Here is a 14,404-nt window from a genome sequence, read left to right on the forward strand (position 1 = left end):
ATAGAACCATGCATAGCATATATATCTTCATCTTTTCCTTCAAGCTATAATAGTTAACTCTATCAAACTTTACACATTATTTCCTAAAGTGCACCATAGATCCCCTTAAGTTTTTAATCTTTTCCTTCAACAACATGATGCTCTAATACCAATTGATAGAAATTAAAGTCCACAAAGATAAATGAGATAAGGGGGTTAAATTATTTATGCAATTAGAATAACTATCAATATCTTCTTACTTTGAAACATATAAAAATTAGATGAAACAACCTTAGAAAGATAACCATATACAATAACACTAGATATGTTAACTAGGGAAACCCTTGAGTAGAGGGACAATCCTAGTAGGGATGGTACCCACAAGATAATATACTAATATGAAATTACCTTGTAAAATGATGGGCTCTATTAGGAGTTTAATGAATTACAATATGTACTTATGAGTCCCTATTAGGAGATTCCAACCCTATTAGAAGTTGTGCCAATATTGTTACAAGTTGAAAGGAAGAAAGATGGACCCGCTATCCAAATGACTTCAATACTATCCTCATTGAATAATACAAGTGTACATAAAAAAAAAAATCATCTAAAACTTATCTTTCCAAATACAATTCCTTGTAATATCACCATGCCTCAACTATACCAATCTCTTCTCTGATCCAAAAGATATTTGCATTCAAGCTCACTCAATTCATCACATAGATATGACTGTATATTACACAAAATCATCTTACTAATAATTACATTCAAGGAAAAGTTATTTCTTTTATACCAAGTCCTAAAATAAATCATTGAGTCATCCTTATGGCTTTCCCAATTTACAATAATAATGAAGGACCAACTTAAGATTTCATAATACATGTTACATTACAATATTACATCTTTTCATTATAATAAGCAATATGTTAGTTCATAGTCTTCATAACTTTTCATATGATGAACACAAGATCATTTTTTACTAATCAAACCATCTTGAATGTGTCTTAAAAAATTTCCTTGTCTTTCTAAACCAGATTCCATCTCTGGTAGGTAATAAAATCAAAACATTAGTACCCACCCTTTTAAAAATGTTGGCTGAAAGTTGCCTTCACCACATCCTTCATAACTTTGTCTAGTATTCATGACTTTATATATTCTCTTAGTTGTAGCATCTAGACATAATATAGAAAATAATCTCATGTGTACATAATATATCTTTAGTTCTCAAACTAAATGAAGTTAAACTCTATCTGTTGCACTACTAATCTTCACAGAATAACTAGTATGTTGGCATCAATGAAAAACTTTGTCATAAATACAACATATAATCATTGAAACATGTCTCCAACACTACTAGGATACTCCCCAATAGGAATAACATTATAATTTATGCTAACACATGTCACTATCTCTATTACCTTTCCTGAATCCTAAACTTAGTAGATATTTATCTAACCATTCATACCAAGCTCTAGGATCTTTTTTTGGTCAATATAATGACTTTTTCAATATACAAACCATGTTTTTTTCTTCATTAAGTGTAAATTCATTAGGTTGTTTAATGTAGACTTTCTCTTCAAGTTTTTCATTTAAAAACACTAACATAACATCCATGTGATATACTTTAATTTTTTTAATGTGCATATGCTAAGAACATTCTTACTACTTCAGATCTTTCTATTCAAAATCAATTCCTTCATATTTTTATTATCCTTTTCATACTAATATTTTTGTGTTCTTAAAAAATATCTTTTCTCATTAATATATTTTCTAAGAACCCATTTAGTGTCAATAAGATTCTTATTTTTAGGCATAGGAACTAATTACCATGTCTTATTCTTTTCTATTTGATCAAGTTCTTCTTTCATGTTCTTTATCATGTTGGCTCCTAATTTTACAGTGATTTTAACTACTAGGTAGATAAAAACAAAATTCATCTAAGGGAAAATAACTCCTATGATGGATGCACAATGACTAGAACCCAAGCCAACTATAAGTCTAAACTCCTTCTCTTTAGGATCTACAAAACCTAGGTGGGTAGACCTTAGATTCAGTTTTATGGCAAGTGCAAAAAAATAGATTTAAACCTATAAAAAGAAGATAAATCCACAATTTCTTCTATGCTAATACAATGACAAAGGCATGAAATAGCTAATAACATGACCTGTGAGATTCACAAGCTAGGTGTGGGTATCATTTTTGCCTCTACAACATAAAAGAGAAAATGATTTGATATTGATTGATTTAAGCATAATCCAGATATGAAACAACAAGAATATGCAATCTCCAATGGAGATTAATGCTAAATCCATTAGGTATCCCATAAACTACAACATACATCAAGATATGAATGATCTATCTATTCACTTTGTGAATGAGACATAAATTTTTACAATGAATCTCATGCTTATCATAATCCTTCCATGAAACTGCAATTTTGTCATAATAAATTGAGCATTTACTTGATTCCTTGAACCAATTGAAAAACATATTAATGCATACAACCCTAAACAAGAAAAAAAATTGGATCTATGTTCTTAGTCCATAAACCATGAAGAAATTGAAAACATTAGAGATAGGAGACAAGAATCAAAATGAAACTAAATTCATTTGTTCTTTTGTATTCATTTCCTTGAGACAAATACATTCAAGATGCATGAAAATAACTCATAAAACACACAAAAGACTAGAACTATCACTTATAAATCCATTATTATTGTTCAAACATAGAGAAAATGATGATGAATAGCTAGAAACACATCTAAAGCCTTGCTTAATAAGCTGGAACCAACCATGTATAATGAAAGAGAAAGAGACGATAAAGAAGAATGAAAATCTTAGATCTGATCAAGTGATGCCACTTATCTACTTAAATCTTCATCCATTTCCAAAGAAAAGTTTCTCTCCTCTCTCTACAACTGAAAACTAAATCAACTCCCATCATTATGCATTAAAAACATGTAAATATCTCTTCAAAAATGATGATAAAACCCCCTTTGATAAAACACTAGATCTACTAACAAAATGTTGCCAAAAGTCCTCCTAAACTAGTTAGAGAGAATAATAAAATTAGTAACAACATCCTCTCCAAGTGTAGCAACTACCCATTTCTCCATTTGTTTACAAACTACATATGAACTACCAAACAAGAATATAGTTGAAAATGGAGGCAAGTCAAACAAAACTAGAAACAGCTCTCGCCCATTGCTACATGCACTTGATTTGATTGTAGAAATGGAAACTAGACTTTGCGATCTTTCTTTTGATATATGATAGTCATATATTTGGGTAAAAAACATGTCCCTGACATCCATTTGAAATCGTAGGTTGAGAATGTAGAACAAACTTTTGAAAATATTGCAAAAATTTTACTTATTATAAAGTTCTTTATGGTAATATATCTCAAATTTGTATAGCCATGTTGCAAGTTCAAATATGAGTATTTGGAGTAACTATTTTATTATTTCATTTTTAACCATTTATCTTGTCTTCCTGGTCAAACCTTAGTTGACTGCATGTGACACGTGTTAGCATACTATTCATTGCTCCTAATGCAATCACCACCAATCAACTAACTTCTCACTACTCCAGCTTTCAAATATGAGTATTTCTAGGAACTATTTTATTATTTCATTTTAAACCATTTATCTTTCCTTCCCTCCAAACCTTTGGTAAAACCTTAGTTGACTGCATGTGACATGTGTTAGCATACCATTCATTGCTCCTAACATAGTCACCACCAATCAACTATCTTGTCAGTACTCCAATCGGGCACTCACTAGGTCAACAACATGTGGCACTACTTGATTTTCTCTTCATTCCACCATATCACTACTAGCCTTGCTGCCACGTTTCTATTGTTAGTTCCAAATAGTCCCAAACATGAATGGTAATAAATTGTTTATGTTTTTTTATAACAACATAGTGAAAAGCACTTCTACTTCAAATCTATGAGAAATGAATTTAGGGAAGCTAACAGTACCAAAAGTGTTCATTGATGTGGATTTGGTGAAGGCTCTCATTAAATCATAAAACCTTCTTCTCAATCATTCCACAGGGCTAATGGGGGTATATTATGTAGGCTAGATAGAAACACATTCATTGAATCTTTTAGACTCTAGGGACCAATGGGACAACAGATTGACTTAGAGAAGTTGGAAAAAACATTTCAATCTCAAAAAAACTTCTTCATAGGCAGAGTTATGCTAATTCATAGCCCAATCTACAAGGAATAGATCAGAGAAATCCCAAACAAAGTAGACAAGCCCATGCCCCTTGAATACTTCTACAAGTATTTTTATTACGTGATATTTTTTGTGAACAAGGTGTTGGGCATTGATGGGACAATGAATGCATGTAGTGCCTCATATTGATGTCCATAAATATACAGGACTAATTTATGAACATGGGATATGATTTTGTAAAACACATAATAAATGGAGTGCATAATAAAATTGTAGTTGTTCAAAATAGAGAATTGAAGAATTTAAAGTTTCATCATTATTCATTATTTGTGCATCTGATGTTCTACACAAATATTGGGCACATCAGTCTTGATTTCATTGAGCAAACTAAATAAATGGGAGAGACACTCCTTGTGCAATTATGGAGTAGACTCTAGAATAGGTTTTATCCTTATTCCAACTCTATTTTATTTTACAATGATTTTTTGTTTCCAATAATGAAAATGATAGTGCCTAATATGGAGAGGGTCCCAAGGGTAGTACAAAAATTTCTTAGGCCAACTTTGTGTTATGATGAAGTCAAATTGATTCATAATCAGGGGCATATTTTCTTGTTTGGGAATACTACCATCATGAGAGTATATGGATGCATCCACCCTCCCCACATTCTACCTAGGTTTGTACCTAAAAGGTTGGTAATTTTAGAATTTTTTTGGCAACTCATTCTAATGCACAGAGAGCACCTAGGCTGAAACATATAAAGGGGGACTTTCTTTTGTAGAAGTTTTAAAATAGAAGACTTCATAATTTGAAAACAAGCCATAGACCTAATAGATGCTATTCTTAGCTAATATAAGTTCTCCTCTTCAGTGGCTAGGATTTATGATCTGGAAAATGTGGTCAAGGTGGTATTGAGAAATGTGAGAGGATATAATTTGACTCAAACTAAGCCCTGTGGGAGGATGATCTCATAAGGAATGAATTATTTGAGAATTTTTGTGCTTAGAGAGTACACAAGTGGAAAGATAATATGATAGTTGAGGATTAAATAAGGAGAGTTGATCCTTCTTTCTGAGGTTTTATCATGATGAAAGGTATCTAGATAGATTTGAAACTTGCTTAAAGAATTATGAGAAAATTATGGCACAAATTCCTAGAGAAGCCTGAGGGCAAGGAGAAGAGATGGTAAATCATGTGTCACCAAAACTTGATGTGCTCATTGAGGAGGAGGAAGATGAAGATGAAGAGGGTCCTTCAAAAACATCAGCATGGACCAAAAGGAGGAAGAAACATTAGAAATTAATTAATAGAAATACCTCAAAAGGAAAGAGAAAAGACATCTCAGATATTTCTTGGAAAGAGCCACTCTTTTTTTGAGCTAAGGCAAAATTTCTTGATAAAACAAGAAACTAAGAATGAACAGGCTCCTACTAAATTGAAAATGGCTGCTAAAATATTGGATGATAGAACCTTCTAGGCACAAGAATTCTTGGGAGATGATGATTTTGTAAAAAGTGAAGAGTTTAAAAGTTTCTTTTTAAAATTGAAATAGAATCAATTATCTCTAAGTTTGCAACCAAGATATTCTAAGGGGAAGATTGTTGAAATGGTTCAGAAGTTGGAAGCCTATGTTCCCAATAGTGAGACTCTTAGTGTGGAGGAGGCTAGAGAATTGGTAAGGAGTCGAATGCTATTACTGCCCAGATGAATACAATGAAGGGCATTTTATGCCACAAGATTGATGTTTTAAATAATGTTTCTCAAAATGTACATATTACTTTTATTTCCTTACAAGGTGTAGAGCACAATTGTTTAGTTGCACTTGCATTACTAACTCCTTTTCATAAATAGTGGGGATCATATACTTATTTCTTTGATAAATTAATTCCCATATTAACCCAAAAAAAGGATTTGCCAAAGGAATTATTATTCCAACCAGAAAGATGATTGGCAAGGTGAGGGAGTTAGATGGGTTCTTTATTGGTAAGGTGAAATTGATACACAATAAGAAGAAGATTGGTGTAGAGGGCACACATGGTTTCATACCCCCTATTATTGATGGTGAAGGAAATTTAAGAGATTGGCAAGAGTCGGCCACAACTTTTGAGAATATCTTGAATAATAAAAAGTTTGTAGCTTATTGCAATGGAGTTGTGGATGTGTCAATTTTCTATAACATTATTGGTAAATTATATAAAATTGAAATGGACATGAACAAGATTTTTGCTGATGTTAGATAAATAATAGATTTGAGGTGGACAAAGACCCTAAATAAATTGAATACAGTTAAGGATGCCACTTGCCAGATATAGTGATTGATATTAGTTTCCTAATGGGGATAGTGAGTGAATAGAGCTAGAAGAAAGCATGATGAGCCAATAGAGGGAGGGAAGTCATTAGAATAGAGTATCATCTTAAATTTTTCATTCACCTACAATGGATACACCTACATTGTAAACAAAGAGCTGATCCTGAATACATATGCTTCCAGCACTTTATTTTGAAACAATCCCCAGTCTTGTTTCTTTTTTTTCTTACTTGTATGTACTAAGTAGGATTTTGTCAAATGAAAATATGATGTGTCATTAGTCTCCCATGTCTAAAGCGTGTTTTAATTCTTATGTTATAAAAAGATTTCCAAGGCTGGGATGTACAGTCCAAATTTTTATACAAGGAAAGATGTTGTCATCTTTAGGAATGTTATTGTCATATTTTGAGTCGATCTAGTGTTGTATATTTAACAACATCTGATATGTAAGTTGTGTTTTGCAAACAAATTAATACAAGTGAACTATGGCTACTATTAAAAAGTCTCTAGTTATTTTGTTGAGATCTATGTTCAACAATTACTAAAAAAAAATGTTACATCCAAAAGTGAAATATAACTGTTATAATTAACAATTAAATATAACATAATCTAAATGTTTATTACATGAAACTAACCTAAGGCACAAGAGAGGAACTACAGAAAATCCCCTATTAGGAAAATGTTGTCTAGTTTTGTTCCTGGGGAAAATCATTACACATTCAAGAATGAATTTTAAAAGCATGCAAAACAATTATTACACATTATCATACTCAAGAAGCATAATAATGGGTGCACAATTTTTTAATTAGTACCTTTCCTTCTTGTTAATTTGAGTTGATACCATTTTGTCCCCATGATTTTGCACTACACATGTCATGAAAATGTAGTTTCAAGGCCATATAATTGCACTCTACATGACATGAAAAATTACTTTGGGTAGCATGAAAAGAAGTACAATAAACCAAATGCTACAAATTCATATTTAGATTATTATTGAAATGTATTTAACTATAAAACACCTACTTTGTAAATTAGTTTCTCCATAATTTGTAGGCCAAAAATAGCTGTCCCCTTTCTTTGTAGTTGAGAAAAAAATAGAAAATGTGTTGTGTTGTTGTGCATCACCCATTTTGAGCAAAGTTTTAGTAGTTGTGGGTCTCATATACTTATTAATGTACCATATTTTTGTCCAGCCACTTCTTCACCACCTCTCATAAAATTTTCCTCCTCCATTTAATAACACATGTATGGGACTGAGATAGACAAGCCACTTGTTCACATGTTCATGGATTAGTATATTGTGGAAGGTTGAAGACTATGCAAAAATATGTCATTCTAACATTTAGGAGCTCATTAAAATTAAGTTTGTTTGAGGTAGTGAAGGTATGAATCTCTTTTCATCACTTCTTAGCATGATCATTTAGCTTAAAAAAATCGAAGGCACAAAGATGTAAAGATTTTTTTTTTGTTGATATGTAAGATCTTTTCTCTTTTCCATTATAATTATGGAAAGAAGCTAAGGCGCAAAACTATAATAGTCTCTATTCATTGCAGGATCATTTAAAATTAAATTGTTTGCATATTCAGTGAATATTGATTTGTTGGATGTTGCGATGGTACAAAACACTATTGTTCGTGTATTCACACCTTAATTGAAATTCAAATTATCTGGGGACACAAAGGTGCAAAACCTTATGTTTGTACATTCGTCAGTATATTTAACAATAAATAGAGGGACCAACCTTTATGCCATCAAAAGGATACATCGAAGGCAAAGACTACATTTATATCGATTGAGGTTTCCAATGGGTCATACCAATGATGTAATAATTGTAAAATTGAACCTATAATAGTGTAATGTTATCATAAATTTAGGGTAATATAAAAAAGCACAACAATTTCACCATTCAAATACAAAGACAAAAACATAGTTCAATTTACACATTTTTTTAATTTCATATATTGACTAAATATTTTCCTTCAAGGGTTTTCATCCTCTTATTTGGAGTGAGGTAGGGCATTAAAGAAAGATATAGAGAAATCAAGCTAGGGTTTCATATCAAGCAAGGATTTCATTCAAGCTAGGGTTTTGTATCAACCTAGGATTTCATTTGCATGTTCTAGTATGGAATGATAATTGAACCTTAAATTTTTGGCAGTCACAAACATGTGAAATTATTTTGATCACTACTACATAGGATCATTCAACATGCAACTATGGAAGGCCATGAAGGCACAAAATAGTATCATTTACTAGTATGCATGATCCCACACTATTAAATTATGGAAGGTTGCGAAGGTGTGAAACTAATTTGTTCATTGGTATGCATGAGCATTTAAATTATAATTAGTGAAGGTGTGAAGCTATAATGTTCTATATTCTTTGTAGGATAATTTTAAATTAGATTGTTCACAAGTTCAACTAATATTATTTTATTAGATGTCGTAATGGTGTAGAACAACATTGTTCGCTCATTCACAACTTTATTTAAATTCAAATAGTCCATGCCCACAAAGATGTGTTACCTTATGTTCGCACATTCACCACTTCATTTAACAATAAATAAAGGGATCCATGATTACATGATCTAAATGACATGTGGAAGGAAGAGACTAAATTTATATCGATTGATGTTTCCAACGTGACTATGCCAAAAAAAATCTCATTATTAGTAAAATGGTTTCTCAAATGATAGATAGCAATGCTTATTCTATAATTCCAATAATTGTATGCTCCTTCCAATGTGAATGATGTCATAATTGTAATGATGAACCTATAACTGCATAATGTTATCAAATATATCAAAACTATATTATAGTTTCATTGTTCTAATTATGGACATGAAAACATAATTCAGTTTATGTATTTCTCTTTTATATCGATTGACAAGTCTACCAACTAGTAAAATTATAAATAAAATTCCATAACAAGTAACCTTCTATAGTTTCAAACCTCTTATTTCAAGTGTGGCAGTGCATAAAAGAAAACTATAGAGACTTCTAGCTAATGTTTTGTATCATTTGGTAAATGTGTGATCAAATTAAGGTTGCCAGTGCTTATGGAGGTTGTGGGAAGGGATTTTGAACAAGAAATTTGAGGTGAGTTATGTTGGAATTGTTAGAATAAATAATTAATTATTATTTATTCTATTACTTAAACTTACTTAGGTAAATGCATGTAGTTAATAGTTGTAGAGATAAGTTTTTTGACAACACGAGAGTTTGTTCCCTTCTAGCATGTTTCACCTTTTTGTGGAAAGTGTACTTAGTTGTCAACCTTATCTTCTACCACCTTCCAAGCTTGTTGTACAAGCTTCCTTGAAGCCTCTATAAGCAGTATCTCTCTCATTGTAAATTCATCCCTTCACATAGCAATTCTAATTTCCTATTGTGAAATATTTGCTTGTGCGGTTCTTGCTTCAAGCTCTTGCTCCTTAGGTTTCTCCTTGGCAAGCTATTTGCACTGTAGATGATCTTGGCACATTTCTAGAGTTGGATTTTCTCAACCCCTACATAGTATCATAACCTCCTTTCTTCTTCTTGATTGAAGGATTTTTGAAGTTGTGATTTGAAGTCACAAACCCTAGTTTGTTTATGTATTTTATCTTCAACTTAGGAGTGGAGCAATTTTTTGGAGAATTTGGGGTCAAACAGACACTGCCATTGGATCCAAAAGGTTGTTTGTAGTTAGGATTCATATTAAATATTTCATTTTTTGCTACAGGGCATTTTGGAAAAAAAATTAGGCCCACCTACTTGTAGTTGTTTGGTCGTATAGACATGGAACACAAAAAAATAATAAAATAATAAAATGGTTGGCCACCACCATAGTGCTCACATGCCACCACAGGACCACCTACTAACTAATATTTGACTACCCACCGACCACTCGGTCAGCAACTCCCCACCGCAGCTCCTCTGATGTCAATCAACCACCAGATCATCACATTTTCTCTACTAAAGACAAAGGTGCCACTGGGTTCTCCTCTCGGGCACCACCGCCACCAAAAAAAAATTCTCATTAGCCATTTAGACCTATTGACATCACTCTATGATAGTCCTATATCATTTTTTAGCACAGTGACATCATTTTCTGGCGTCCATACTAGTGCTAATGTCATTTTCCAAACTGACACATCATCACTACCAGACCCTGTGCTGACATCATTTTTTGGTGAGGTGTTGTTATCAATCTGACTATTGATGTTAGAAATTTTTCCATCGGATTTTTTTCTAGAAACAGCTTAGTGATAGTTGTACAGGTGTCAAATTTAACACAGTGTCTGTAATTTTTTAGCAAGGTGGTCTTTTGGAGTAGCAGTTAGTTTTTTGGCTATAACTTGAGCATACAAAGGTATTTTTCCAATCCAAAAGAAGCATCGAAAAGATAACTTAGAGATGGAGATAATGGTGTTGGTTTTTTCATATTCTAAATTCATTTGAGCTCCCATTTTTGGCATCAAAGTAGAGGCTTTTGTTTCCTCCTTCTCTACATCAACAATCTAGGTTCTTTTCTAGTTTTTTTGCTTTCCATAGTTTTTTTTGTGGTATTTGAGGGATATATTTGTACATTTTTTGGGGTGGGGCATTTTCTTTTCTATAATTTTTTTCAAATAAGACCCTTCTACTTTTGTCTTTTCTTGCTCTCAACGGCAGATCCATCTGTGACCTATCTCACACCACACAACTACCACACCTAGAAGGCACAAATGACTAGACTTCTCATGTCAAGAGGTCTATGGTCTTTTCTTGATGAGCATCAACCTATTATCACACACCTTTTTGAGGTTCTATAGCATAGGAACAAAATGGATGAAGCCATGGGATTTATTGCACTCAACATTTCAGACAGTCTCCTATTTCACTTGGATGGTTTGACTACTCCATGGATTTATTGGCATAAATTTTAGACTTTTTTTAGTCAGGTGAATGAGTTTTGGGTAGTTTAGTTGGATGCAAAGTTGACTTCTTTGTCACCAGCCAACTTTCCTACCATTGAGGACTTTATGATGAAGTTCAAATCTTTGTGTGTAGTTTTACAGGGGTGTGGGAAGAACAAAATTGATGATGAGTGCATATTTTTGATACTCTCAAAGCTAAGGGGACAATATAAAAAAATTTCTTCTAGTTTCTACTCCACCATGGATACCCTTGGTGATAGACATAGGATGCCTACATTTTAGACATTTTGTGATAGGTTGACTAGGGAATAGGCAAAGATCCAACAGGTGGATGCCTCTGGCTCTTCTAGCCAAGCATTGGTTGCCCAAAATTCTAAGGGGAAATCAAAGAAGAAAGGAAAATCAAAGAAAGACACATCAAAATCTGATCCTGAGCCTCCAACTAATCCTCCAGCAAACCCTCCCAAGAGTAGAGATTCTTCGAAGTTAGATGAGTCTACCTCCAAGACCAAGAAGAAATCCAGTGAGAACTACAATTTTTGTGGAAAGGATGGAAATTCGATTTCAAGGTGTTGGAAACAATTGGAGGCTTTAGAGGAAGCCATGAAGGAGCATCATATTTTAGCTCCTCAGTCTACATCTCCACCTGGAAGGAAAGGTCATGCTCTTTCTGCACAAGCTACGACTTATGTGCCTACATGGATTCTTGATTCTGGGGCTTTTCACCACATCACAAACACTCCTAAGTTGCTTACTTCACTTGCTCCTTGTGCCACAATATAGATTGCTATTGGGAACTCTTAAAAACTTTCAGTTTTGGGTTCTAGTACTATTGCATTATCTGAGGGCTCCCTATAAGATGTATGTTGTGTTCTTGATGAACCTCTTGTCTATCTATCAGATTTGCCACTCTAGCTCTAGGAAGACAGTTAAATTCTCACTACATGATGTGGTTATTCAAGACTTTCATGATTCTAAGATGATTTGTACCTACTGGGAGTGTTGACTCTACATCTCACCTCTATAGATTTGATGGATTTGAGTCTTCTGATGACACAGGTTCATCCTTAGTTACACATGCAGATTTAGTAAGCAAACTTTAGCATGAACATTTTGGGCATGTAGATTATAGATATCTTTTGTAGATGAGCACATAGGTACTTGTTCTTGGGCTTCCCAAGATTTCCTATCCAGATGGTTTTTGTCAGGGATGTGCACTTGGCAAACAACATAGGGATTCTTTTCCACATGGATGAGCCACTCGTGCTTTAGCACCATTGGAGTTGATTCATACTGACCTCATGTCATTTCCTACTCCTTTTTTGGGTTCCAAATATGTGCTTACATTCATTTATGACTTCTCCAGATGCATGTAGGTGTACTTTTTTAAGTATAAGTCTGATGTCTTTGACTCATTTCAAGTTTTCAAGGCATTTGTAGAGAAGTAGTCTAGGCTTTCTATTCAGCGGGTATCCATGGATAATAAGGGGGAGTATGTGAACGAAGATTTCAGAGATTTCTATTCTAAGAATGGTCTTCAGCATTAGCTTTCAGTGCCCTACACTCCTTAGTAGAATGGTGTGGCCAAGAGGAAGAATAGAACCCTTCAAAAGATGGCAAATTACATGATTTAGTCTAGGTCAATGGATTCATGTTTTTGGGTAGAGGTAGTCAATTGTGCCAACTACATTCAGAATAAGATGCCTCACAAGGCACTTTTACATATGACTCCTGAGGAGGCTTAGTCCCATGCCAAGCCTAATGTATTGTCATTCAGAGTTTTTGGGAGTACAACATATGCATTTGTACCTGATGCTTAAAGGAAAGCAATGGAATGGAAGAGTTGAACACTAATTTTTGTTGGCTAGTATGAGGATGTAAAGGCTTATAGGTTATTTGATCCTGATTCTAGAGAGGTCTTGTTTTGATGGGATGTCCAGTTTGATGAGAGCCCTTCTACAGTTAATTCCTCACCTCCAGTGCATCCTTCAGCTCCCACTACTCCCTCTTTATTTCTAGATTGTTCTGTGGATGATGAGGATGATGATAGTGGTGATCCCCATTTACCTCCACCATAGGATCCTCCCCAGATTCCTAAATGGATTCGAGCTATAGTTGAGGCTGTAGGATCTCTAGCTGGTGACCCATCCACTTCCAGTCGCACCCATTCTCATACTGTGTGTTCCAGTATTCTCAGTCATGCTATTAGTGTTGATCCTAAGACATTTACAAAAGTGACAAGAAATTCTAAATGGGATAGTGCAATGGAGGAGGAATATTCTTCTTTGATGAAGAATCACACATGGGATCTTTGTCCTCTTTCCAAGGGGAGAAAGCTAGTGCGATGTAAGTGGATTTATCATACTAAGTATATTTTTGATGGTTCCATTGATAAGCATATGGCTTGTCTTGTAGTGAAGGGTTTTTCATAGGTTGAGGGTGTTGACTAATCTGAGACTTTTGCCCCTATCACCAAGATGAATTATGTCCACCTTGTCTTATCCCTTGTAGCTTCACAGGGATGGCCAGTTTATCAGATGGATGTGAAGAGTGCCTTCCTGCATAGTGACATTACTGAGGAGATTTATATGGAGTAGCCTCCAGGTTTTGTGTAGGATCCCACCTTGGTTTTTAGGCTTCGACATTCATTATATGGTCTCAAGTAGGCTCCTTGGGCTTGGTATGAGAAGATGGACTCATTTCTCCTATCTACAGGCTTCACTCACTACTATTTCGATCCCACAGTGTACATATAGTATCTTGGTGATGAGATTTTGATTCTTTTTTTGTATGTTGATGATCTTATCCTTACAGGTAGCTCATCATCTATGTTCTAGGATGTTAAGCATGTACTGATGGACTAGTTTGAGATGACTAATCTTGGTTTGTTGCACTACTTTCTTGGTCTTCAGATTGATCAATCTCCTACTAGGATTTTTGTGTATCAGTAGAAGTATACTCTTGACATGCTTTTTCAATTTCACATGCTTGATTGCAAGCCTACTCCTACACCATTTCAGTCAGGTGTCACT

Source organism: Cupressus sempervirens, chromosome 7 (genome assembly GCF_028749045.1).
Source record: "Cupressus sempervirens isolate cs-2001-9-10 chromosome 7, ASM2874904v1, whole genome shotgun sequence".
Lineage (NCBI taxonomy): Eukaryota > Viridiplantae > Streptophyta > Pinopsida > Cupressales > Cupressaceae > Cupressus > Cupressus sempervirens.